At 45.6% G+C, this 23,783-nt stretch overlaps 1 protein-coding gene across 3 annotated transcripts in view; it reads right to left on the bottom strand.

The window, feature by feature from the left end:
* LOC135205828 (longitudinals lacking protein-like) overlaps positions 1 to 23,783 on the bottom strand; it is a 222,534-nt gene that overhangs the window by 19,343 nt on the left and 179,408 nt on the right. The gene's annotated exons all lie outside the window — the stretch shown is intronic.

The raw sequence follows: 23,783 nt of genomic DNA, 5'->3' as shown, positions 1-23,783 counted from the left end.
GTTTGAATTTCACTGGGAGTCACAGACAAGTGATCTTCAGGTACTGTTTAACTACAAAGGTCCCCCCCATATTCGCAGGAGATGCGTACCAGACTCCCTGTGAATAGTTAAACCCGCGAATAGTTGGAACCCTTATAAAAATGCTGAAAACGGCCTATTTTGTTAATTAAAACTCAAGAAAAACCCACTAAAAATTTTGATACTTGGTTTTTTTAAGAGTTTTATCACAAAAAGTGCATTTTATGATGAAATTGATAAAAAAAACCCATGAATTTGTGGATATTTCTCATAGAAAAATATGGCGAATTTCCCGCGAATAACCTGGGGAAACTTTCCCGAGAGAAATCTGTGAATGTGAGAGTCTGCGAATCCGTAGAACATGAATAGGGGGGGTCCACTGTATATTTGTAAATTTTGCTCCTTGTTCCAGAGCAATTTGCTCAGGCACTATGGTAGTGATGATTACTAATATGATTTGAAGTTGACAAGTGTGATTCTGCTGTATGACTTGCATGACCCTTATGAGGCTGTACAGTGTTCCCCCCTTATCACGGGGATGTGTACCAGATCCCCCCCCCCCCCCCCCCCCCCCCCCCCCGAGTAGCCAGAATCCGGGAATAGTTGAAACCCCTATAAAAAAACAATTAAAACGGCCTATTTTGTTAATTAAAACTCAGAAAAACCCACTAAAATTTGTATACCTGTTTTTTTAAGATAGTTTTATCACAAAAAGTGCATTTTATGATGAAATTGATAAAAGAAAACAGGAATTTGCAGATATTTTCTCTTAGAAAAATGCCGCGAATATGTGAATTTTTCTGTGAATAAAGGGGGTATATGTTCCAGAGAGAAATCCGCGAACATGTGAGTGCACGAATAAGGGGGTTCACTGTATATACATTTGTATACTATCATATTTTTAAAACGTGATAGTAATTTCTGCTTAAGCATTGGATTACCAGTTTTTCTTAGATTGGTTTCTTCTCCCTGAATTATGATTTGTGTAGAGCCCTGCCTTGGAATGAGTCGCATTGGTCCAACTTGTGGTCATTTGATAAATAACTCAAATTTCCCAACCCTTGAAGAATGCAAAGAATCAATAAAGACGCTTACATTCACCACACACAAAGTATACGTAGATTGGAAACAAATCCTTGATAGAAATGTCAGTTTCTCAGCAACATTTCCAGTTTAACCAATTACTGTGTTAAAATTTTAAGTAACTGCAATATTCTAATGAAAATCTAGTATATATATTCATAAAGTACGGTACAAAACCATTCAGGACTTAACCATGCAAGTTACTCTCTGGCCCAGTAGAACCACTGTTATTCAGTATCTTAAAGCTCAATTATTGTTTAGGCCTTATTGGTCATGTCGCAACTTGGGACTCCAAGCCTGTTAAATCCTTTTGACTTGTTGCTGTGCTGCTTCAGTGTAATTCAGAAGTTAGCTGGAATTCCAAGGGTAAGGATACTTCCCTTAAATGGTTATAGGAGTAAGGAGGATGCAGGGGAATTTTTTTGCAGTGTCAATATCCTGTGTTACTTGTGAAATAGAGTTAGGCCAGAAATCTTTTACCAGTAGAACAGTGGGATCAGTGGATTCTGATACTAATATTATCATGTGTCTTATGATAGATTTCTTCACAGATAGTTTTAGAAGTATGATAGATTTCTTCGCAGATAGTTTTAGAAGTATGATAGATTTCTTCACAGATAGTTTTAGAAGTAGGACTACTCTTTCAGTTTCTTTTGAAGGGCAAATTACAAAATATTCCATGTTGTTGTAAGCCAAACTGGTGTGTTTACCAAGTTTTCATTTAGAGTGGGAAAATGGTGGGTTCAGTTTCAATGAGTGAACAAACTGTGAAATACGCTATGTACGTACTTTGCACCTCAGCCCAAATTTTGGAAGAACTACAAAGGTCCTACATCACCACAAACTATAAGTGTCATTTAGAAGTAACATTATACGTATAGTATTCTCTTTAAAATTTTGTACATATGGTATAAACATTAATCGTAATATTTAGATTTATAAAGCAACAAAAAATGATTGAAACATGTTATTATGTTTTTTAATATGCTATTAATTAACATTTTCTCTTTTCAGATAATTGGCAGTGACCAAGGAAGTTGTTTTTCCATCAAACAACCATTACATCAGTTTACACAAGGACAAACAACAAATATAGTGGAAGCTCCAAAGTCTTATGGTTGTAATTATTGTTCGAAAATCTTCACCTGCCGACAGAAACTCGAAGCTCACATGCGTACCCATACCGGGGAAAAGCCATTTGCATGTCACTACTGTCCTTACCGCAGCACTCAGAAGGGAAATCTGCAATTGCACATAAGAACTCACACAGGGGAAGAGCCATTTGCTTGTGCGCATTGTCCCTATAAGACCAAAAATCAAAGTAACCTCACAACTCACATCCGCTCTAAACATCAGAATGTAGTGAAGAATACTCATGCCAATAACTGGGAATCAGGTTTTGTAATGGAGAACACAGATCCTAAAATATAAATGGATATTCTTTCAACACAGACCCATTACTCTACCTTGGCCTTACCCGTGCTTTGCCCAAATTCCATGACAGCATTGTAGAAGAAGAAAAAATAAGAAAAAAAATAGCTGGTCCCAGTAGGTTAGCACATGCATGCAAGATCCCTCAAGCAGTCAACTAACAAAATTCTTTTTTGATATCTGCTGGCTGTTCAACATCTCGTACAGATACCCAGACATCTGGAATAGTTCAGGATTACTGTGGATTTTTCCATTGTACATTTTTCTTATTATTTCTTTGTGTCTTCCCTTGCACTGAGTGAAGATATTCACTAGTAAGATTTCATTGAAAAATCAAATTGTTTTTTAGCTGTACAGGCAGTCCCTGGGTTACGACGAGGGTTCCGTTCTTGAGACGCGTTGTAAGCCGGAACGTCGTCAAAAATCCTAAGATGACCTTACTTTTAATGCTTTGGGTGCATTAAAAATTATGTAAACTGCATTCTTATTGCATTTTTCAAAAAAAAACTTGAAATATTGATTATTTAGCATTTTTGGAGTCATATTTCTTCTGCCAGATGAGCATTGTAGGTGGTGTAACCCTGGAACATGTGTCGTAAACCTGGAAATAATTTCTGACAAATGTTATTGAAAAGTGTTGTAACCTCGGAACGTCGTAAGCCGAACCCGTTGTAAGCCGGGGAATGCCTGTAATAGCAATTTCTTCACCAAACTGGTGGTAGTTTCAAAAGTTTATGCATGAATATACTTCAATTATTACTTTTCCATTGTGCCCTGGGCTTTTTAGTATTATATGGTTTTATCCTAAATTTTGAGTGTTAAGTGTATTTGTCTAATTAACAGAGCTGTTAGCTAATTAGTACTATTTTGGTTTCAAGTTAGTGACCAATTGTTTTCTAATTTATTGAATATCTGTTTACATTAAGTATTATTCTGATGATGATGGAAGAGACTTTTGTTTAAGAAGGGTTGTTGAATGTAAACATCTTGCCCTTTGTCAATATCCACAGTTCTTTTTCTAAGAGGTTGAGAAACTCATTAGGTTCTCATTTTTCCTATACGTAAATGATTTCTGTGTAAATTTTGTCCAATCATCAGCAGATGCAGTCTTTAGATATGAGTACAGTAGTATATCAATAGTTGTGTCTCATTTTTACATGATTTTCATGCTTAATGTTTAGTTTACCTTTTCTTAACATTTTGTGTTTGTTTGTTTATAACTTTCATCTTCCAATTATCCCCAGACTTGGGACCCAGCACTTGGCATTTGGCCTTAAGGAAATAGTACTCTTCTTCCACAAAGGAAAGAAGAGTATTTTCATGACATTAGCTCCACCTGAATTCTTGGGCAGCCATCCACTAGTCTCCTTATATATTATAAGTTTGCCAGCTTGTTTTCTTCAGCAAGATTCATTCATTTTCATTTGTCTAATCATGTTTCAGTAATGAAATCTGTTCAGTCTCTTTCCATTACTTATTTTAAGTGAAAAACTTAAAAGAATGTTTTAGAATATGAATACTGTTCTTGACATATTGAGATTTCTGGCTAACCAGAAATACCTTTAATCACACATCTCTTTGTTTCTTGTACATTTTGCCAGGGTGCAGGAAATAATCAAGGATTTTTCAATTTAATTAGGTTTTGATTGATATGTCATTCTATACTCTGTAATATTTTTCTATTTGTATTTATGGTACTGAGCCAGTTGAGCTTGTGTTTGAGGATATACTCCTATACAAGATGAAGGTTTGTATACCTTTGGAAAATTGCAAATTGCAAGAAAAGTTGCATCTCAAGACATATTTTAGTCACTGCTGTGCTAAGGTGGTGTGAGTTCCTTTTCATTCAGTTGACCTTGTAGTTACTTAGCAGAACGTCATCTTTGGAGATGAGTAGTTCTCACCTTATATAAGGATAGCATTTAAATTAAGTTTAATAAAATGTTCAGTAAACTTGAAAAGGATCACTCAAACTGCTAATACACTTAAATATTTTCAATACAAGAATTTTGATAAGAAAGATTCCTGGTCTCAGGTCACTAAGGGCATCAAAGCAAGCAATTGAGTGAGTCATTAATTTTTTTAAAGTTTGGGCAGACTAAAGAAGTGTAATAAACCAGGTATATACCTCAGACATTCTTTTCATATGTGAAGAATGCAGTTACATATTCATTTTTATGAGGTAAATGAGGTCTTGCATTGAGCAAGATGATTGACTGTAGCCAGTCTTTATTTTTGAGAAAAAAACACCTGTAAATGTTTCCACGGTTTTTTGTTTTTGACATTACAAAGTTGTCCAAAGCCAATTCTTCTGTAAGGCATTAATTATTTATTCATCTTATTGTCATCATTGAAAGATTAATGTTAGATTTCCCCTTTATGATGCTAGACAGGAAATGAGTTCTTTCCATTCTCCTCTGTCTTGTGTGCTTCCTTCTTGAATTCCTGTCGTTTCCTAAGCCCTTTATCTATGATTATCTGGGCCTTCAGCCCTTTGTCTTGTAGCATCCTTCTCCACTACAGTAATTTCAGACTACTCGCTCATCTTTCCTTCTTGTCATGTCACCTTGATCAACTTGTGAAATATCAATTGTTTCATCACCTAGGTTTAGGAAATAAAGAAGGTTCATTTTTTCCCGACAGACTGGATGAGCCTTTACTCTTGTTTGTGTGATAGTGCATGTTTATCTTCCTTGTAGCTAGTGTTGATGTGTAGGTAATAAATACTTATTTCATCACAATTCCATCATGGTCTTCAGATGTCCTAGACACTTACCAGTCACCTGCCTGCTGTTAACCCTTAGTGGAGGATACCCTCATGTGAGTAACAGTAACAGGTTTTGAGTGGTGGACGAGTTACCTTCTGGTGAGTACATATCAATGATATGCGCCATTGATTTGGAGAAATCGGGCAGGAAAGAGGTTCCATTACTTCAATAGCCCATAAATTTACTAGCTTTGCTCACCAATTCTAGGCATCTTATGAGTCAGTTGTGGAGTGCTTCTCTCTCACATGATGTCTCTTTTATATTTGCACATAAATATACCCAGGGGTTGTTGTTGGTTTTAGTTCTTATCTTTTATGATGTAATTTTGCAAAGAAATATGAGAAAAAACATGTATAATCCAGAAAAGCTACTGCACCTTCAATCTCAATAAATTTACATTAATATTTAACCACAAATATACTCAAAATCTGTTACTGATTTTAGTTCTTGTTATTTATGATATTGTGTGAGCTGTAATTATAATTTTACAAAATTAAATAAAATTGATTATTAGAAAAAACATGTATAACTTGGTCAAATTTACAATTGTCTTGTAAAAGAGGCCCCACAAGGGTTTGTAAATAGTCATTTTCAACTACTCGTGGAAAGTAGGGAAAATTTATTACTTACACCATATGGATTTGCATGTCTTCCTCTTTCCATTGATTTTTTTTTTTTCTTAAATTGGCCGACCTCAAAGTTTGCCTGGTCTGTGGTGCTGCATATTTATTTTTTATCCCAGCTCTAAAGGTTAACAGCTGGGCAGATTTCCTAAATTGTTCCTACTGAAGGATTTCCAAATTCTCTGGTTTCATTGTCTTTCACCATTTAATGTTTACTCATACTATTTCATCCTTTTCCAGCCTAATTTTCTTTTCATCTTAATTGTAAAATCATTCGCTGGATATCTCCACTGAAACAGGTTGTGTTAGTGTTAGGATTTGCCAGATTTTGATATTCAAGTGCCATTTTTTAAATAATTATTTTTAGATTTTTAGAAATAGATCTTCTTGTGCTTTCGTAAGAATTTTTGTTGTGTATTTGATGTATTGACAGTTTTGGATATCAGTAAGTTAAATTTAAGGTTTAATTCTAATGAGGTAACACAGACAGCTAGTTCTGAAGTTTATTCTTTTTTTTGCTATTGAGCTTTGTTTTTTTTTGGGTGGGGAAATAATCACTTGGATTCATTTTGCCTGTAACTTTCTCCGTGTATTTATTATGAATATTTACTGGATTACTACCCCTTTTTTTTTTTGCAACTTCATAACTTGAGACGATCCAGCAATCTCAGCACAGTTTATTTATTTATTTATTTATTGGTTGAAATAGCCAGAACCCTGTAGAGCTCTAAACATCAACCTCTACCTGGTGAAGTGAAGTTAGGTCTGTAACTGGTGTGTTGAAGGGGCCTTTGGTCCTGTCTACTCCACCCTGTCATATTGCACTTACTTCTTTTCCTTTAAACGAGTAAGAATTCTTTATCCTTTGCTATCAAGTGCTGTAGTGCAACCATCATGCAAGATTTGGGTTTTGTAGACTAGATGTGGAACTGAAATGCTCATCCAGACCAAGTTTTACAATTTAGGGCAGGACTTTAGGGAACCATCTTCCTCTTCTTCCTTTAAGTCTCATTTCATAGCCATTTACTTAATACATTGTAAAGACACAGACCTCTGGGGGTTAGGAGTATCTCTCTCTCTCTCTCTCTCTCAAATATATATATATATATATATATATATATAGTATATATATATATATATATATATATATATATATATATATATATATCTAATATATATATATATATATATATAGATATACACAAGCACCTTAATTTCATATATTTTAGGGTTCATCTTTACACATATGTAGTTACTCCTGAGTTACCAGAGCCTTGTTTTCCTTGCCTATCTACTAAGTGCTTTTCTGGATAATAGCTGTGACTGACCTAAATTGCAATTCCGTCATGTATGAGTGCTGTGGTTGTGATAAAATAAACCATATTTTTTATATGTAAAACCAAATTGGGCTCTTTTGCACGAACCCATCACTCACATAAGAATTACCTGCTTCACAGTCTTATTTCCAGACTGCACAAGAATTTAGGCAGATTACTGTTGAGTGCCTGAGGCTCCAGATAGTGTTAGTTAGACAAAAGACTGCAGCTTTTGGGACATTCAAGACCTCAGGTATGGGTACTTTATATGAGTGATGTATTTGTACAATAGAACTGTATTGTTTTACAATAAATTTTTTTTTCTCAAACCCCTTGTAAAGTGTGGTTGTATGAAAGGTAGGGAGTCTCGTTTCTCTCTTGCAATGGTAGGTAGCTTACATTCTCTCTCTCTCTCTCTCTCTCTCTCTCTCTCTCTCTCTCTCTCTCTCTCTCTCTCTCTCTCTCTCTCTCTCTTATATTGTGCTGTGTGAGTAGTACATGCTTGTACAGCATCTACCTCATGTTGGAGTTGTTGCTATGTAGGATTTTTTGCATATGCACTGATAAGATAAAAAGTCAATGATATACTGTACATGGAACTTATTATTGTAGGGTTGTTTTGATTTAGATTCAGAGGCTTACTGCCGTTTTGCCTTATAGTCCTCACAGCAATGGTTTAATTTATTTCAGAACTGTCTTGTGAATAATCTAAAATTATCTGAGATGCACAACTCAGGCTAATGTACAGTACGTATGTGTACTGTACGTATGTGTACTGCTATATAGTATGTGGAATGTAAGTAATTTTAAGGCTCTGTTGCTGTTAATTTAGTTTTTTGTGTGAGCACAGTGTGGAATGTTTGTAATGTTCATGGTAGTCTCATTACAACATATCTTTTCTGATCAATCTGTCTTTTTTAGAAAACTTTGATAATGAAGAAATGGTTTTATTAACCTGAACTAAACCTTGATAAGTATAGTGGTTTGGTATATATGTTGGCCGAGTGCATTTCAAGCTCGGCTACTAATCCGGTGGTCCGAGTTTGATTCTCGGCTCGGCCAACGCGGAACCAGAGGAATTTATTTCTGGTGATAGAAATTAATTTCTCGATATATTGTGGTTCAAATCCCACAATAAGCTGTAGGTCCCGTTGCTAGGTAACCATTGGTTCCTAGTCACGTAGAAATATCTAATCCTTCGGGCCAGCCCTAGGAGAGCTGTTAATCAGCTCAGTGGTCTGGTAAAACTAAGATATACTCAACTTTTTTTGGTATTGCTAATTAACATAATAATATATGTAAGTATATCCAGTGGAAAGAGGAAAGGCGCAATGATGGAAATATTGTAATTATAGTATTCTGGAAAATAATTAATAGAATGGTATCTTGCGTAGCAAGTTCAATAAGGATGAGAATTGTCAGTAATAAAGGAGAAAAGAAATCAGTAACGGTATTGACGGTGATCTTATTTACTATCAGTACTTCATTGAAATCTGTGCATGTTCAGCACATCCCTGAAAATACATACTTACTGTACAACTTTAGTTACAGAATTCAAATGGTAATAAGAAATTTAATTTTTTTATGAGCATAGTTCGCTGGTCATAATGGAAATGTGAAATTCATAGGACAAAGGCCAGCAGTGGCATAGATGAAGATCCTGGCCAGATGAAAATGAGGCAAAAAGTGCACCAGCTGTAAGAAAGTGAAGAAAACTAATTACGTCCAACCTCTTTAAAGGAAATTTATGCAAATCGCCTGTTTTTGTTCACTGCAAGAGCTATTTTTAATGACAAGAGCAAAGATGGTTTCTTATATGATTGACTTCAAGCTACTTCCTGTAAATATAACCATGTTTGAGTCAAATACATGAAAACTTAAAAAGAAAGCTAGTCTGGTATCTGATATCACAAGGCAGGTTTCAAGGAAGAGATGCGTTTGCGAAACCAACATTCTTTGGAAGTTTGAAATTCAAGTTAATTGGCCCCGTGTGCGTGTTCCATGTGAACAGGTTTCATCTATGGAAATAAAGTGCCTCAGTGGCGTGGTTGGTATGGTGTTGGCGTTCCACCTCGGTGGTTGCGGGTTCGATTCTCGGCCATCCTATTTAGGAGTGATAGAAGTTCACTCTCGACGTGGTTCGGAAGTCACGTAAAGCCGTTGGTCTCGTTGCTGAATAGCCACAAACAATCTATGGAAATATTAATCATAGAATGGATCGTATCTATAAGGGGATTCCGTACTTTGAGGGGGGAAATCAGTGGATTATATAAAAAAATAAACGAAAACCAAACACTAGCTATATGCAATTTTGCTGGATAACATAGGGAGAATATAGACAATGTAAATCAGCTGAAGAAAATATGGAAATCAAGAAGTGAAAAGCAGGCTCTACCATGGAACTCTCGGGATATGGCAGACCACCATTGAACCCTTGAAAAATCTGTTAGCAGCGTAAATGATAAGAGGATTCAGACTTCACAAATGAGTCAACTTCGGTGAGTATTTATAGGAGATATGATAACTAATTAATCATACAGAACAAAAAATATATAAAACTGTTGTTATTGCACTTAAAATTTACATCATGTAAAATAATGTATATATTGAGTCTTTATAAATATACTGCAAAACATGTTGTCACTGGTGTTTTTACCTATCACTGAAGATACGTTGTCCAGGCTTAAGAAAGCGACAAAGTTTTAATTAACTTAATGGGACCGAGTTAGAAGAAAAGACGGACTCACTTAGTGGTGAGGCATTCTTATTTAACAAAAAAAGAAGAAAGAAACAAACCTTTAATGCGATTTAACAATATAATTAAATAAGTTCTTAACCTGGAAAGCGATGGATGTCAAAGCTAAGTAACACGGCTTTGCCTCATTTATAAAGAAGAAGATATGAAAGTGAGTTTGGGTAAAAGTAAATAAAGCTTTGCACCTCATAGTGTAGTTTGCCCGCAACTGTGTTTGAGGAGTGAGCGCCTAGGAACCAGGAACCAGTAGTTAAATCATGTACATGAATAAATATTTTAATACCAACACGGGAAATATTGTAGTCTATAAGAAATAGTACATCAAATGAAGAACTTTTCCACATTTATGAATTAAATGAAATTAAAGGAAAAAATCCTCTTGTTGACCAGCGACAATATGTCTCGAAACTGTGTAACCGTGATTTTGCCGAGGTTTGAGTTTTGACTGCAGGAATAAATATTTGAACACATCATGCGAAATACTGTAGTCTGTATGGAATTGTAAATCGAAGGAAGAACTTACACATCATTTAATATTCGAAGAAAGGGGGAAAACTACTCGTTGGCTGAGACCATAATATCCTCGGAAACTGTGTAATCGTTAATGTTTTGATCACGAATATCTGGCGAATTAATACTGTATTTGAACACATTATTTGAATATTTTAGTCTATAAGATATTTTTCATAAAAACAATTAGTTATAACATTTATTAATCCAAATAAGGGGAGAAATTATAAGTTGCATATGGACAATAACCACCGGTACTGTGTAATCGTGTAATATTTTGATTACAACTGAACACATCATGTGAAATACTTAAGTCTATAAGAAATTTTACATCAAAGTAATTAATCATAACTGTATTTGAACACATGTGAAATACTTAAGACTATAAGAAATTTTACATCAAAGTAAATAATTATAACATATATTAACCAAAATAATGGGAAAATTACTTGTTGCCCTGGCCAATATAAGACCGAAACTGTGTAATCGTGTAATGTTTTGGTTGTGCCGAGTTATGAGTCTGACTGTCGGCTTGACGTCCAATCTCGGTCTCCCGGTGTTAGTATCGTTTTAATCGAGAAACGATCTAATTATTCCATGCTAGGACGATGGCTTCGACGTTAATGAGGCCGATATCATTTCCAGAAATCGGATTCGGCGACCAAGATCAGGACGGGAATTCGGCGCTCCTGGAATTAGACAGAGGTCAGTATGAGAACCAGGGGGCCCAGGTTGACCTCACTTGGGGCGCCTTTGCTTGCCGCACCTTTAATTCCTTTTTAAATCATTATTGGTAGATCTGTTCATTGTTACCAGGGGGGTGGGAGAATGACAGGAACAGGTTCCGTCAAAAAAAAATAAATATAGTAAATACCTACTAGGCTCCTAGACGTTAGGCTACAGCCCATTCAAAACAGTTCAGGGGACCACTGTGGTGAAAGCTACGTTTTTGGGTGTGGAAAAACATCGAATGAGTAGAATACTACAGATCGGGTAGATCTATATTACTACCTAGGTATTCATGCGGCGGCCTCGACTATGGCAGTTGCGGTGTTTCTATGCAGTTTTACCTCCTGAACAAGAATTTTTAAGTAATTTGTTCCGATACGTAATACAAACCATCGGTCCTTTAACAATAGGAAGTAGCTAGCGGCAGCTGGAACGGTCGTAAGCTTCGAACAAGGGGAGAACGGTAGTTAACTGCTTGTCCGATCGTCGCGCGCCGCGCGACTGGGAGGTAAACAAATCACTTTTGCTTTCGGCCGTGTGTGGATAGGACGTGCTCGTCATCGCTCTGCCCGCTTTGTCGTTTGCTTTGAGTATCTGCCCTCTTTTTCCTAGTGTGATTGAGAGTATTTGTTGTAAGTACTTTGCATTTCTTTTGTTCATTAATGATGAGTGATCAAGAAATGGAGATTTCGCCGCACCCCCCAGTCGCCCGTAGAGTGTGTCCCGGCTGGAGGGGCGTAGATGCGGCGGATTCAGATCATTTGTGGATGTTGATCCACACGAGGTTTGTACTCGTTTGTCGGGGGCGAGAGTGCTCCCGCAACGAGCCATGTTGTAACTTGTATGCATTGGTCCGAGGGCGCAGTGGGTTCTGTACGAGGGCAGGAAGAGACTTAGGCCGCCCAAGAAGTCATCGGAAAGTCCAGTGACTCCTTTGGTAACGGACACTTCGTCCTCTTTCCTGCCCCCCGGCCAGCCCCCACGTTTCGCGCCTTCCCCTGCGGGGGGGGTAGCGGAGTCCTTCTCCTCTCTCGATCCGTCGAGTGTGGAGGAGGGCGCCCGCTACCCGGACGTCCAGTTGTACTCGGGGTCTTCCGTCCGCTCTGGGTGGGGTTCTTCTCCCCCCACCCAGGCGCGAGGAAGCCCCTCTAACTAACCCGACTGTTGCTTCCGCAGGTGTGCCATCAGCGAAGGACGACCTGGGGACAGGTGTGGGCGTCGCTGGACTGCAGGGAGTGCCTAGCATACAGGGGTTGATTCAGCGGTTGGCGGGGTCGGCAGTGGCGTCACTCATGGTACGGTAACCACACTATACCACTACTATTTCTACACCAGCATATGAGATGCCACCGCACTTGGTGTACACACCACATGTGATGTCGGTAACACCCACGGCTGCAATTCAAAAACCGATTGCTGCCGTACCAAAGAGGACGGTGCCACCGCCACCTGGGTTCTTTGTATTGCCGACCCCGGACTTCCGCTGCCCCAAGAGTACCCCCCTGGACTGCCGCCAGTGCCGAGGATGACGGTAGCTGCGACAGGACACCTGGCTCTCCTGTGGTACCTGCCGTGCCTGCCGTACCTGTTGCTGTCCCTGCTGCTCATTCCCTTTCAGATCATGTTCCTGCTGTTCCTGCTGTTCCCGGACCTGTTCCTGTTGTTCCTGCTGTTGGTGGTGCTGTCACAGTCTCAGGTCTTTCCGGACAGGTGCAGTCGGGCCCTGTTGCTTCGGCAACTGCCCCGGCTCCCTCCTGGATGGAAGACCTGACGTCTGTCCTGCGGAGCCTGGCGAAGAAGAAGAGGAAGAGGAAGAAGGTGTCGTCGTCGTCTTCGTCGTCTTTTTCGTCGTCTGCTGCCTCTCCTTCCCCTTCGACTTCTAAGGCTAAACAGCCCCACCGAAGAAGAAGAAGGCTGCCTCCTCCCCCCCTAAGAAGACTCCTTCGGGATCTTCTAAGGGCCCGGCTCGCTCAGGCGAGTCGGGGAGCTCTTCTGCTGGTCCTCCTGTTCCTTCGGGAACGGGGCCCGTCTCTTCTTCTGCAAAAAAAAAAGAAGAAGACGACGGGGACCAGAGGTGCACCAGCCTCGGCGGTGCGTCCTCACCTGGTGCTAGCGGTTCTGCCGCTAAACCAGGTTCCGTCTCGGCCGCTTCTCCGTTCGCGAGAAGCACCGAGTGGACGCTCTTCCAAGGGAGACCGTCCAGCCAAAGTTTTGATGATGGCCCGAGCTCGCATCGCCGTCAAGACCAGCGGCGCGGAGCAGAAGACTGGCGAGAGTCGTGCACAGGCGACTCTCGCCAGGCCAGTGGACGCTCTCGCAGCGATCAACTGGCTGCTCGGGCTGACGTGACGGTCGCTGACCAGCCACGGGTTGAGGCGAGGAAGGAGTCCCCGCGGCCGCCGGTACCAGCCACGGCTGGTACCAGCGGCTCGACGCGCCGAGAGGACGCTGGCCCGGTCTCGACGCGACAGAGAGCCTAGCAGTCACCCGTCCGCCGCTCCCGATGGGACCGGGCGGAGACGGTGACCAGCGGCAGCTCGCCTGACGCTAGAGATCGGTCTCGACGTTCTCAGCCGAGCCTATCGCCCCAGGCGAGCGGCAAGGCTAGGCCTGCTGCTCGATCGTCACCGCGGGTTGACGATCAGCAGCAGCCCTCCACGCACGCTGGTCCTGCCAGCGAGCGAGGGGGGAGCGTCAGGTCTGCCTCTCCCATACCTTCAACCCCCTTCCCTCGGGCTATACCGGGAGGAGCGAGGTACCGAGGAGCGATCACGAGAGGTGCGCCGCTCGTGACCCGGCTATGACGCCGTATGGCTCAGGCACGGTTTTAGGACCGACCAGAACATACGCGCAAGTAGTTGGAGGCGACCGTCACCGGGGTCTGTCGCTGTTCCTCCTTCTAAGAAGGAGGAGTATCGCGGGACCTGCTCTTGCTGGGGGAGGGACCTGGACGGTCCTACTCCACAAGACGCAGTAACTCCCGAGATACAGAGGAACTTTGCAGAGGTCATTAAGCTGATGCGTCTGCATAATGACCTTGCGGAAGGATCGCCGCTACCACCAGCAGAGCCCACGTCCCGGCTCGAATCATTTTGGGGTCCCAAGAGGGAGCCCAAAATGATGTGGGGTTACCGCGATCAGAGCTTGCAGACTCAGTCCTGGATCAGGTGGAGAATCTCGTCTCAGGACGGGAGGACTCGCTAAAGTCCGGACGGTCTTCTAAGCTACTTCCTCCCCTCTACAGCGGCAGAGGCGACTCTACGTGCCTTCGGAAGACCCGATACTGCCGAAACAGGTTAACCCGGAGTTAGCGAGGCTGACTCCAGGTGTGTCCCTGCAGCAGCTCCTGTCGGAGAACCTATGGTTCTCGCAGCAGGAGGCACTTGCCCTGGAATCTACCGCTATGGCAGCATTCCAGGCAGTTTCCTGGTTGGATTTGTGGTCCCTCACAATATCCAAAGTAGCGGCCGGCTCCGGGAGTTCTGCTCTCGAAGACGACGCTTCTTTTAGGAGACTGTGCCAGTCTGGAGGAAGAGCGATCTCTTACCTCGCCCAATCAGACTGCTAACCTGTGGGCCAACTTGGTCCTTCGATGTAGATAACGCAGTCCTTGCCCGAGTGACCAAGGGGGTTCCGGGCGTGAGGCGGCACTCGGGCTTCGAAATGGACCTCTTAGGAGTTCCCCAGCTCTCTTTCCTGGAGAGATGGTGGACGCTGCGGTGGAAAGGCGGCGCACTGACGGACAGTGACCGCTTAGTTCACCAGGCAGTCTCGAAGGTTACTGGGCAATCTCGAGCGACTGCGGCCAAACCAAAGAGCTTGGCTAGCGCTTCCACGGCGGCGAAGACGGTTTGCACCGTCCAAGCCCCGTGTGAAAGACTCCTGCTGTTTCAACTTCTGCTAGAGAGGCCGTAAACCAGCCCTCCTCCCAACCCTCCTTTCCCCGAGGTCGGTGGGTGGAAAGAAGTCGAAACGAGGAGGGAAACGCTAGGGATGGCGTTCCCCCTCACCTGCTGCCGGAAGTGGGGGGTGCCTGGCGAGCCATTGGGCGCGACTTGGCAGCGCTACGGCGCCGAGAATGGATAGTAGACGTCCTTCGGGAGGGGTATCTACTACCCTTCGAGTCTCGGCCCCCCCTATCTCTCCAAACCGGTCCATCTACAGACCTATGTCCGGGGATCAGCAAAGGACAACGCTCTTCGACAGGAGATCAAGACCATGCTGGCGAAACGAGCTGTAGAAATCGTGGAGGACCAGTCACCGGGCTTTTACAGCCGCTCTTCCTAGTGGAGAAGGCATCGGGGGGCTGGCGTCGGTGATAGACCTCTCTCCCCTGAACCGCTTCGTTCGCACGACGCGGTTCACGATTGGAGTCGGCACGCTCGGTGCTCGACTCGATCAGGGGGGGAACGATTTCATGCTTTCAGTGGACTTGAAGGACGCGTATTTTCAAACTACCATCCATCAGTCCTCCAGAAAGTACGCCTCCGCTTCATCTTCGACGGGACGGTGTACCAATTCAGGGCACTTTGTTTCGGTCCTCTCAACCGCCCCACAGGTGTTCACGCGAGTGTTCACTCTGGTGTCAGCTTGGGCCCATTCGCACGGGTGTACGTCTTCTGAGGTATCTCGACGATTGGCTAGTCCTGGCGAGCTCCCGCTCGCAGTTGCTACAGGACAGAGATCGACTCCTCAAGTTTTGTCGCGATCTGGGGATCGTGATAAACTACGAGAAGTCCGACCTCGAACCCAAGCAGAAGATGAAGTACCTGGGTATGCTGATAGACACGGTAGCAGGGCAGGTCTTTCCCGCAGACTTGCGTATCAGCAAATTCAGGGAGGGCAGCCGGCCGGTTCCTGTCTCGGCAGGAACAGGCAGCACAGCAATGGCAAGTTCGTGATTGGCCATCTGTCGTCACTCGAGAAGTTAGTCCCTCACGGGCGTCTTCACTGCGGTCTCTCCAGTGGAGGCTAAGGGAGAGTTGGTCTCAGGCCAAGGATCCTCCTTACTTTCCCGTGGCTATCACGGACAAGGTGAGGCAGGACCTAGCCTGGTGGCTCGACGACAAGAACCTCTTAAGAGGAGTGCCCATACGCACTCCCCCCCCGGAGATGCTTCTGTTCTCAGACGCATCGACCGAGGGATGGGGCGCACACCTGGAGGAGTTGCTGACTGCAGGTGTGTGGGACCATCACGAAAAGCACCTTCACATCAATGTCCTGGAACTCAAGGCGGCGTTCAACGCTCTCCGAGAGTTTCAGGACCGCTTGGTGGGACACTCAGTGGTGTTGATGTGCGACAACACCACAGTAGTGGCATATGTCAACAAGCAGGGGGGGCTAGTGTCTCTTCCGCTTCCATCAGTTGACGGTGCAGGTGCACGAGTGGGCCACGGCTCACTCGATAGAGCTGTCAGCACGCTACATTCCAGGCAAGAGGAATGTAGTAGCGGACAACCTCAGCCGTCGGGATCAGGTGATAGGGACCGAATGGTCTCTACACCAAGACGTGGCGAAAGGCTCTTCAACCTTGTGGGGGCGACCGGTCGTAGACCTGTTCGCCACCCGGCACAACAGAAAACTTCAGTTTTCTTTTCAGCCGTGCGGACCATGGGCAGCTGCAGAGGACGTCTCCAAAACACCCCTGGGACAACCTCTTCGCCTACGCCTTTCCTCCCTTCTGTCTGATTCGGAAAAGTGATCAGTCGAGCGCTGGTCACTCCCAATCTCAGAATGATCCTGGTGGCTCCCAAACGGCCTCAAGCCGTTTGGTATCCGGACCTGCTGCTCTTCTTGCGGACGCACCGAGAGAGCTACCCAGTTGGCACAACCTTCTAGCCCAGCCACACGTAGAACGGTACCACCAAGCAGTCCAGTCCCTTCAACTTCACGGCTGGCTGTTATCCACCATCTCTTGCGAACGAGAGGCTTTTCTCGTAGCGCAGCAACAGAGATGGGCTGGACACGTCCGACAGTCCTCTGCAGCTGTGACCAGGGGAAGTGGGCCGTCTTCTGTGGTTGGTGTCGTAGACAGGGTCTGTTTCCTCTCAGAGCCACTCTTCAGCAGGTAGCGGATTTCCTCGTGTTTCTTCGCCGAGAGAAGCTCTCTCAGTACCCACAGTTAAAGGATATAGAGCCGCCCTGGCTCTCGTCCTAAAACTGAGGGGACTGGACATCTCGAATTCGTTCGAGATCTCCTTGCTAATGAGGAGCTTCGAAAGGTCTTGCCCACCCAGGGAACTCAGGCCCCCTGCGTGGGATGTGACTCTCGCCTTAGGAGTTTGACTCGAAGACCCTTCGAGCCACTCCGAGAGTCGTCAGACAGGGATCTGACCTCAAGACCCTCTTCTTGCTGGCCCTGGCATCGGCGAAGAGAGTAGGGGAACTACATGGTCTTTCTTATGATGTTAAACACACCAGAGGCTGGGGATCTGTGATGCTCGATTTCGTCCCGAACTTCGTAGCCAAGACTCAGAATCCGTCGATCCCTGACGACAGGTTCGAGTCTTTCACGATCCCCTCCCTTCTGGACTTCACCAATAATGATGCGGATGAGATGCTGCTTTGTCCTGTGAGGGCGCTACGGCGCTATCTGAAGAGAACTCGACACCTCAGGCCTGAGTGTCGACGCCTCTTCGTTAGCACTGGGGTTACCAAGAAAGAAGTTTCCAAGAACACGCTTTCTTTCTGGCTACGTGAGGTGATCAGGAGAGCGTACGAGGCTGATGGTAGCGACGACATCCGTACGCTCCGACCGAGAGACCCACGAAGTCAGAGGTATCGGACCCTCCTTAGGTTCCGTAAGAACTTCTCGTGGCGCAGGTCCTGAAGGCAGGTGTCTGGGCCAACCAGACCACCTTCACGTCCTCTACCTTCGGGATATTGCCCACAAGTCCTTGGATACTTTTTCCTTGGGACCTGTGGTGGCTGCTCAACACGTTGTGTAAGCTTACCCAGCACCCGAGCAGGCAGAACAGCATCGATTCCTGGTATGACTGGGAGAATGAATGTGCGAATGAGAGAGTGACTGGCTTCTCTTCACCATCTTTCTCTACCTCTACCTGTGGGCAGAGGGTATACGGTCGTTACCACGCTGGAAGGGAGTCAGATGCAGGTAAGCTATTCAACAGAGCTCCATCCTATCTCTTTAACTAGAGATAGGAGTGTATATCCACCACTTTCTCCAACAAGGGGAGAAAGTGGATGCCTACATGAGACAAACCCCATTACTTTATATTTGCTCATGTAAAGGAAAAAGTTCTTACAATGCTGGTACGAAGAGATACGCTTGCCTCTCTCTTAGTACTCGGCCCAGAGGTCTGACCATTGATCCTGCGGTGCACACCCCGATCAATCGGACAGAGCTTGGATCCCTCCCTCGCTCTTACGACCAGGGAGGTCATTTCCAGGGATGGACGAACACCAGTCTGTTCATCAAAAGACTCAGATTCCTCCCACCAAGAAGTGAGTCTTCCTATTGTTAAAGGACCGATGGTTTGTATTACGTATCGGAACAAATGACAATTTGTCGAAAATTGCATTTTTCCTAACTATACAAACCTGAGGTCCTTTACATATAGTCCCTCCTCATGCCACCCCTCACTCTGCGTATTTTGCATGGGCCAAAAGCAAAAGTGCCGCGCGACGATCGGACAAGCAGTTAACTACCGTTCTCCCCTTGTTCGAAGCTTACGACCGTTCCAGCTGCCGCTAGCTACTTCCTATTGTTAAAGGACCTCAGGTTTGTATAGTTAGGAAAAATGCAATTTTCGACAAATTGTCATATTTATTCAGATGACTGTAATTAACCCCAGGGGCTTGTACTAAACACGGCGAAATACATTTGATGCCCTACTAATTCCTGGTGGCTTTCGTATTTGCAGGGACAAACGATGCGGTCATGCAGAATGCTTATAGCTATAGAAATACTCAGGATCGATTCAACCTACATAACCGGGAGAGCAGCACCCACCCCCCCCCTCACACTTAACCTAATTAACCTATTAAGTTACTGGGGATGACAGACTTCCAAAATTCTACATCATTTCTGAAACTTAAGACGTTTCAGCGTTTTATCAGGAACCCACAGTTCCATGAGAAGATATTCTGGATATGTAATCCATTCTTACAGTGAATGGTAAAATGTATATATGTAAAATTTTTTCAGAAAATGGAGTACCATAATAATTGGTAATTGCATACGTATTTATCTATTTTGAGATATAGCTATCCTAAAATAAGCTATCTTACCAGATAAAATTTTGGTCAAACAAAATGCTACATATAGGGCCCAACACTGTAGCAGTTCTTTGTATTTTTCCTTAAAAAAGTGGTTCTATATGGAAATTGTACTGATTTCTATAACATTAATATTATTGAGCATATGTATGAAATTGAGATTCTGTTTAAGTTAGGTTATTATTCATTGTTCTCTTATATTTTTTATCCTTTCAGGATTAAAGTCCTCAAGAACTGGAGAACAGTGTGAAGCAATTTCAAATTTCCAGCATTATTTGAGAGGTACCCTTTTCCAATCCTCATCAACTCTGCTCTTTTGAAGCTGGCAGAAGTGTTTCGTCAAGAAACTCCTGGGTAAGTGTTTTAAAAGACGGCACAGCCATGTCTGTAATTCAATGCATGTCTTTGCTGCTGTGTTTAGAGAAACTATGAATAGTGCAGTCTCAGAATTGGAGTACTGTACAATCCATCTGTGTTATGTTGAACAGTGTACATTAATTCAGAGTAAGGAAGCACCTTTGATATCAGTCAAAACAAAAACTAGTTTGTTCCGATACGTAATACAAACCCTCGGTCCTTTAACAATAGGAAGGTAACTAGCGGCAGCTGGGGACGGTCGTAAGCTTCGAACAAGGGGAGAGAACGGTAGTTAACTGCTTGTCCGATCGTGCGCGCGCCCGCGCGCCCGAGAGGTGAAGAATCACTTTTGCTTTCGGCCGCGGGTGTGAAGGACGTGTTCGTCGTCGCTCTCTGCCCGCTTCATCGTCGTATGCTTTGTTATATTGTGTTTTCTACAATGGTTTGTTTGACTTGAAAATGAAACTGTAAGTACACTGTTTTCATTTCATACTTAATTATGAACCAACATGGAGCTATCGCCGTAGATGCGGCGATTTCCTCTCTTTCATGAATTGAACCCTTGAATTATGTCTCGGTGCCGACGCTCGCGCCGAGTCATGTATTTGGGCGAAAGTGTGTAATTGAAAAATGTAAGTACTTTTTTCATTATATTTTTGCACTGTGCGTTCGTTACCGAGAGCGTGATTGCGCTCGGCACGAGCCTTTAAAATATTTTGTATGATAAAATGCAATGAAAGTGGATTCGCAATGCAGTATTCTTTTCATTTTCATTTATTTATTTGCATAATTTGATTTGGATCAATTTCGCTCTTACCCGGAATTGATCCTTACGATTATTTTCTGTGAAAGTGAAATCGCAAGTGCAGTATTCTGTTTCATTTTCATATATATTTTATGATAGCATCATATTATTGGATCAAGTTTCCGTTCTTACCCGGGAATTGATCTTTTCCCTTTAAGTTCTATGAAGTGAATCGCAAGGGCAGTATTCTGTTTCATTTTCATATTACTTTTCACTGCTGTGCGGGGGTAGGGGAAGCGAAGGTCTGCCAGGTAAGTCGTCGGAAAGCTCTCCCGCGACTCCCTTGGTATCCGATTCTTCGTCTTCCTTCCTGCCGCTCAGCTTCTTCGTTGTATTTTGTATTTGGGGTCTTCCGTTGCGTTCGGGGTGGGGCATGTCTCCCCCCCCGTGCGTGAGGGAACCCCTCTTACTAATCTGTCGTGCTACCGCAGGTGCTACATCCGTGGGAGACGACCTTGGACAGGTATGGGCCACTGCGGCTGCAGGGCGTGCCTAGCATCCACGATCTGCTGCAGCGTCTAGCGAGGTCTGGGGCAGGTGACCTTGGAGTGGTCTCGCTACAACCTTCACGGCCGCTTATGCTGCTTCCCCCCGCTGGTCTACACTCCCCATGCTGTGTCGGTGACGCCGTCTGCCGCTTCTAGGGCCGGTCGCCGCCGTACCGAGGAGGGGTATGCCGCCGCCGCCCGTGTTTTCTTCGTGTTGCCTGCCCCAGACTTCCGCTTTCCAGCAGCTCGCCCCTTAGACCGGCCGCCAGTACCAGGTTCCGCTGGCTGCCGATAATTCTACGAGGCGATGGCTGGGCCTGTCCGTACCTGTCGCTGATGTGGTTCCCGCTACTGGCTTGGCTGTCCACCTTCTGTGTTTACCGCTGCCGCGTTCCTGCCGCTCCTGAGCTGGTTGCTGTTCCTGTCGCTCCTGGTTCCTGCGCCTGTCCATGCTGGCCTACCATGGTGTGTCCTTCCCCAGTCCCAGGTCCTTCCGGACAGGTGCAGTCGGGCCGTGTTGCTTCGGCAATAGGCCGACTCCGGCTCGGATGGAGGACTGACGACTGTCTGCGTGAGCTGACGAAGAAGAGGAAGGTGTCATCTTCGTCTTCATTTGCTGCTGCCTCTTCCCCTTCGACTTCTAAGGCCCATAAGCCGAAGAAGAAGAAGGCTGCCTCTCCCCCCTAAGAAGTCTCCTTCGGGAACTTCTAAGGGCCCGTCCCACCTCGGTGGGACGGGGGGTCCTTCTGCTGGTCCTCCTGCTCCTTCGGGAGCGGGGCCCGTCTCCCCTTCCGTAAGGAAGAGATAGACGGGGACCAGAGGAGTATCGGTTAGCTCTGGTACTTCCTCGCCTGGTGCTAGCGGTGATGCCGCTACGCCAGGTTCCGGCTCGGTCTCTCGTTCCGCGGGAGATCCCGAGTGTACGCTCTCCCTCGGGAGGGGAGACCGTGCAGCCAAAGTTTCGGCGCCAGAGTTCGCTCGGCGCCAAGACCACGGCACGGAGCAGAAGGCTGGCGAGAACCGCTCGGTGACTCTCGCCAGGCCAGCGGCCGCTCTCGCAGCGACCAGCTGTAAAACCGGGTTTTCCCCCCTAAGAAGACTCCGCGGGAACTTCGAAGGGCTCGTCACACTCCGGTGTGACGGGGGGGTTCTTCTGCTGGTCCTCCTGTTCCTTCGGGAACGGGGCCCGCTCCCTTCTGAGAAGAAGAAGAAGACGGGGACCAAGGGGGTGTGCTGGGCTACCGCTGGTACACCCTCACCTGGTCTTGGCAGCTCTGCCTGCTAAGCCAGTACCGGCTCGGTTTCTCGTCCGCGAGAAGTTCCGAGTGTACGGTCTCCTTCGGGTGACCGTGCAGCCAAAGTTAAGACGCCTGAGTTCGCTCAGCGTCATGACCGAGGCACGGAGCAGAAGACTGTCGAGAGCCGCTCAGGTGACTCTCGCCAGGCCAGCGGCCGCTCTCGCAGCGACCAGCCGGTACCTCGGGTGGACGTGACGGTCTCTGACCGGTCCACGGGTTGAGGCTGGGAAGAGGTCCCCCAGGTCCCCTCGACCGACGGTACCAGCCTCGGCTGGTACCGGCGGTTTGACATGCCGCTGAGGACGCTCAACCGGTCTCACCAAGCGAAAGTGAGCTCTGCAGGTCACCTGACCGCCGCTCCCACAGGGACCGGGCGGATACGATGACCAGCAGCAGCTCGTCTGACGCACGGGACCGGGGTCGACGTGCTCAGTCGAGCCGCTCGCCACAGGTGAGCGGCACGGCCAGGCCTGCAGATCGATCCCCCACCCCGCGGGTTGGTGATCGGCTGCAGCCCCCCCCACGTACGCTGGTCCTGCCAGCGAGCCGGGGGGGTAGGGAGCGTCAGGTTCGTGGTCTCCACTACCTTCAACTTCCTCGGGCTACACCGGGAAGAGCGAGGTAGCTAGGAGTGATCGTGAGTGGTGCGCCGCTCACGATCCCGTCACGACGCCGCACGTGCCACGTATGGTCTTAGGACCAACCAGGACGTACGCGCAAGTGATTGGAGGCGACCGTCAGGGGGGGGAGGGGGTAGCGTCATGTCTGTCTCTCCGATACCTTCAACTTCCTCGGCATACGCCAGGAAGAGCGAGGTATATAGGAGTGATCGTGAGAGATGCGCCGCTCACGATCCCGTCACGACGCCGCACGTGCCAGGTATGGTCTTAGGACCAGCCAGGACGTACGCGCAAGTGATTGGAGGCAACCGTCAGGGATCTGTTGCTGGTCCTTCTTCTGAAGGAGGAGGTCTTGGGAGCTGCTCTTGTTGGAGGGATGGATGGTCCTACTCCTCAAGACGCTGTAACTTCCGAGATTCAGAGTAACTTGCCCAGGTTATTGCACTGATTCGTCAGCACAACGACCTGGGGGAAGGATCGCCGCTCCCACCAGCAGAGCCCATGTCTCTGCTCGAGTCGTTTTGGGGCCCGAGAGGGAACCCAAACCGACGGTGGGTTTTGCCGCGATCGGAGCTTGCCGATTCTGTCTTGAACCAGAGTCTCTCGTCTCCGGACAAGAAGGCTCTCTCAGTTCTGGCCGGTCGATCAAGCTACTTCCACCTCCTCTACTGCGACAGCGGCGTTTCTACGTGTCTTCGGACACCGTATTTAAATACTCCTTCGGTCTCCTGAGAGGTTTCGACC

This window comes from Macrobrachium nipponense, chromosome 24 (genome assembly GCF_015104395.2).
Source record: "Macrobrachium nipponense isolate FS-2020 chromosome 24, ASM1510439v2, whole genome shotgun sequence".
Lineage (NCBI taxonomy): Eukaryota > Metazoa > Arthropoda > Malacostraca > Decapoda > Palaemonidae > Macrobrachium > Macrobrachium nipponense.
The sequence above is the reverse complement of the archived record's forward strand: the minus strand, read 5'-3'. Positions and strand labels throughout refer to the sequence as shown.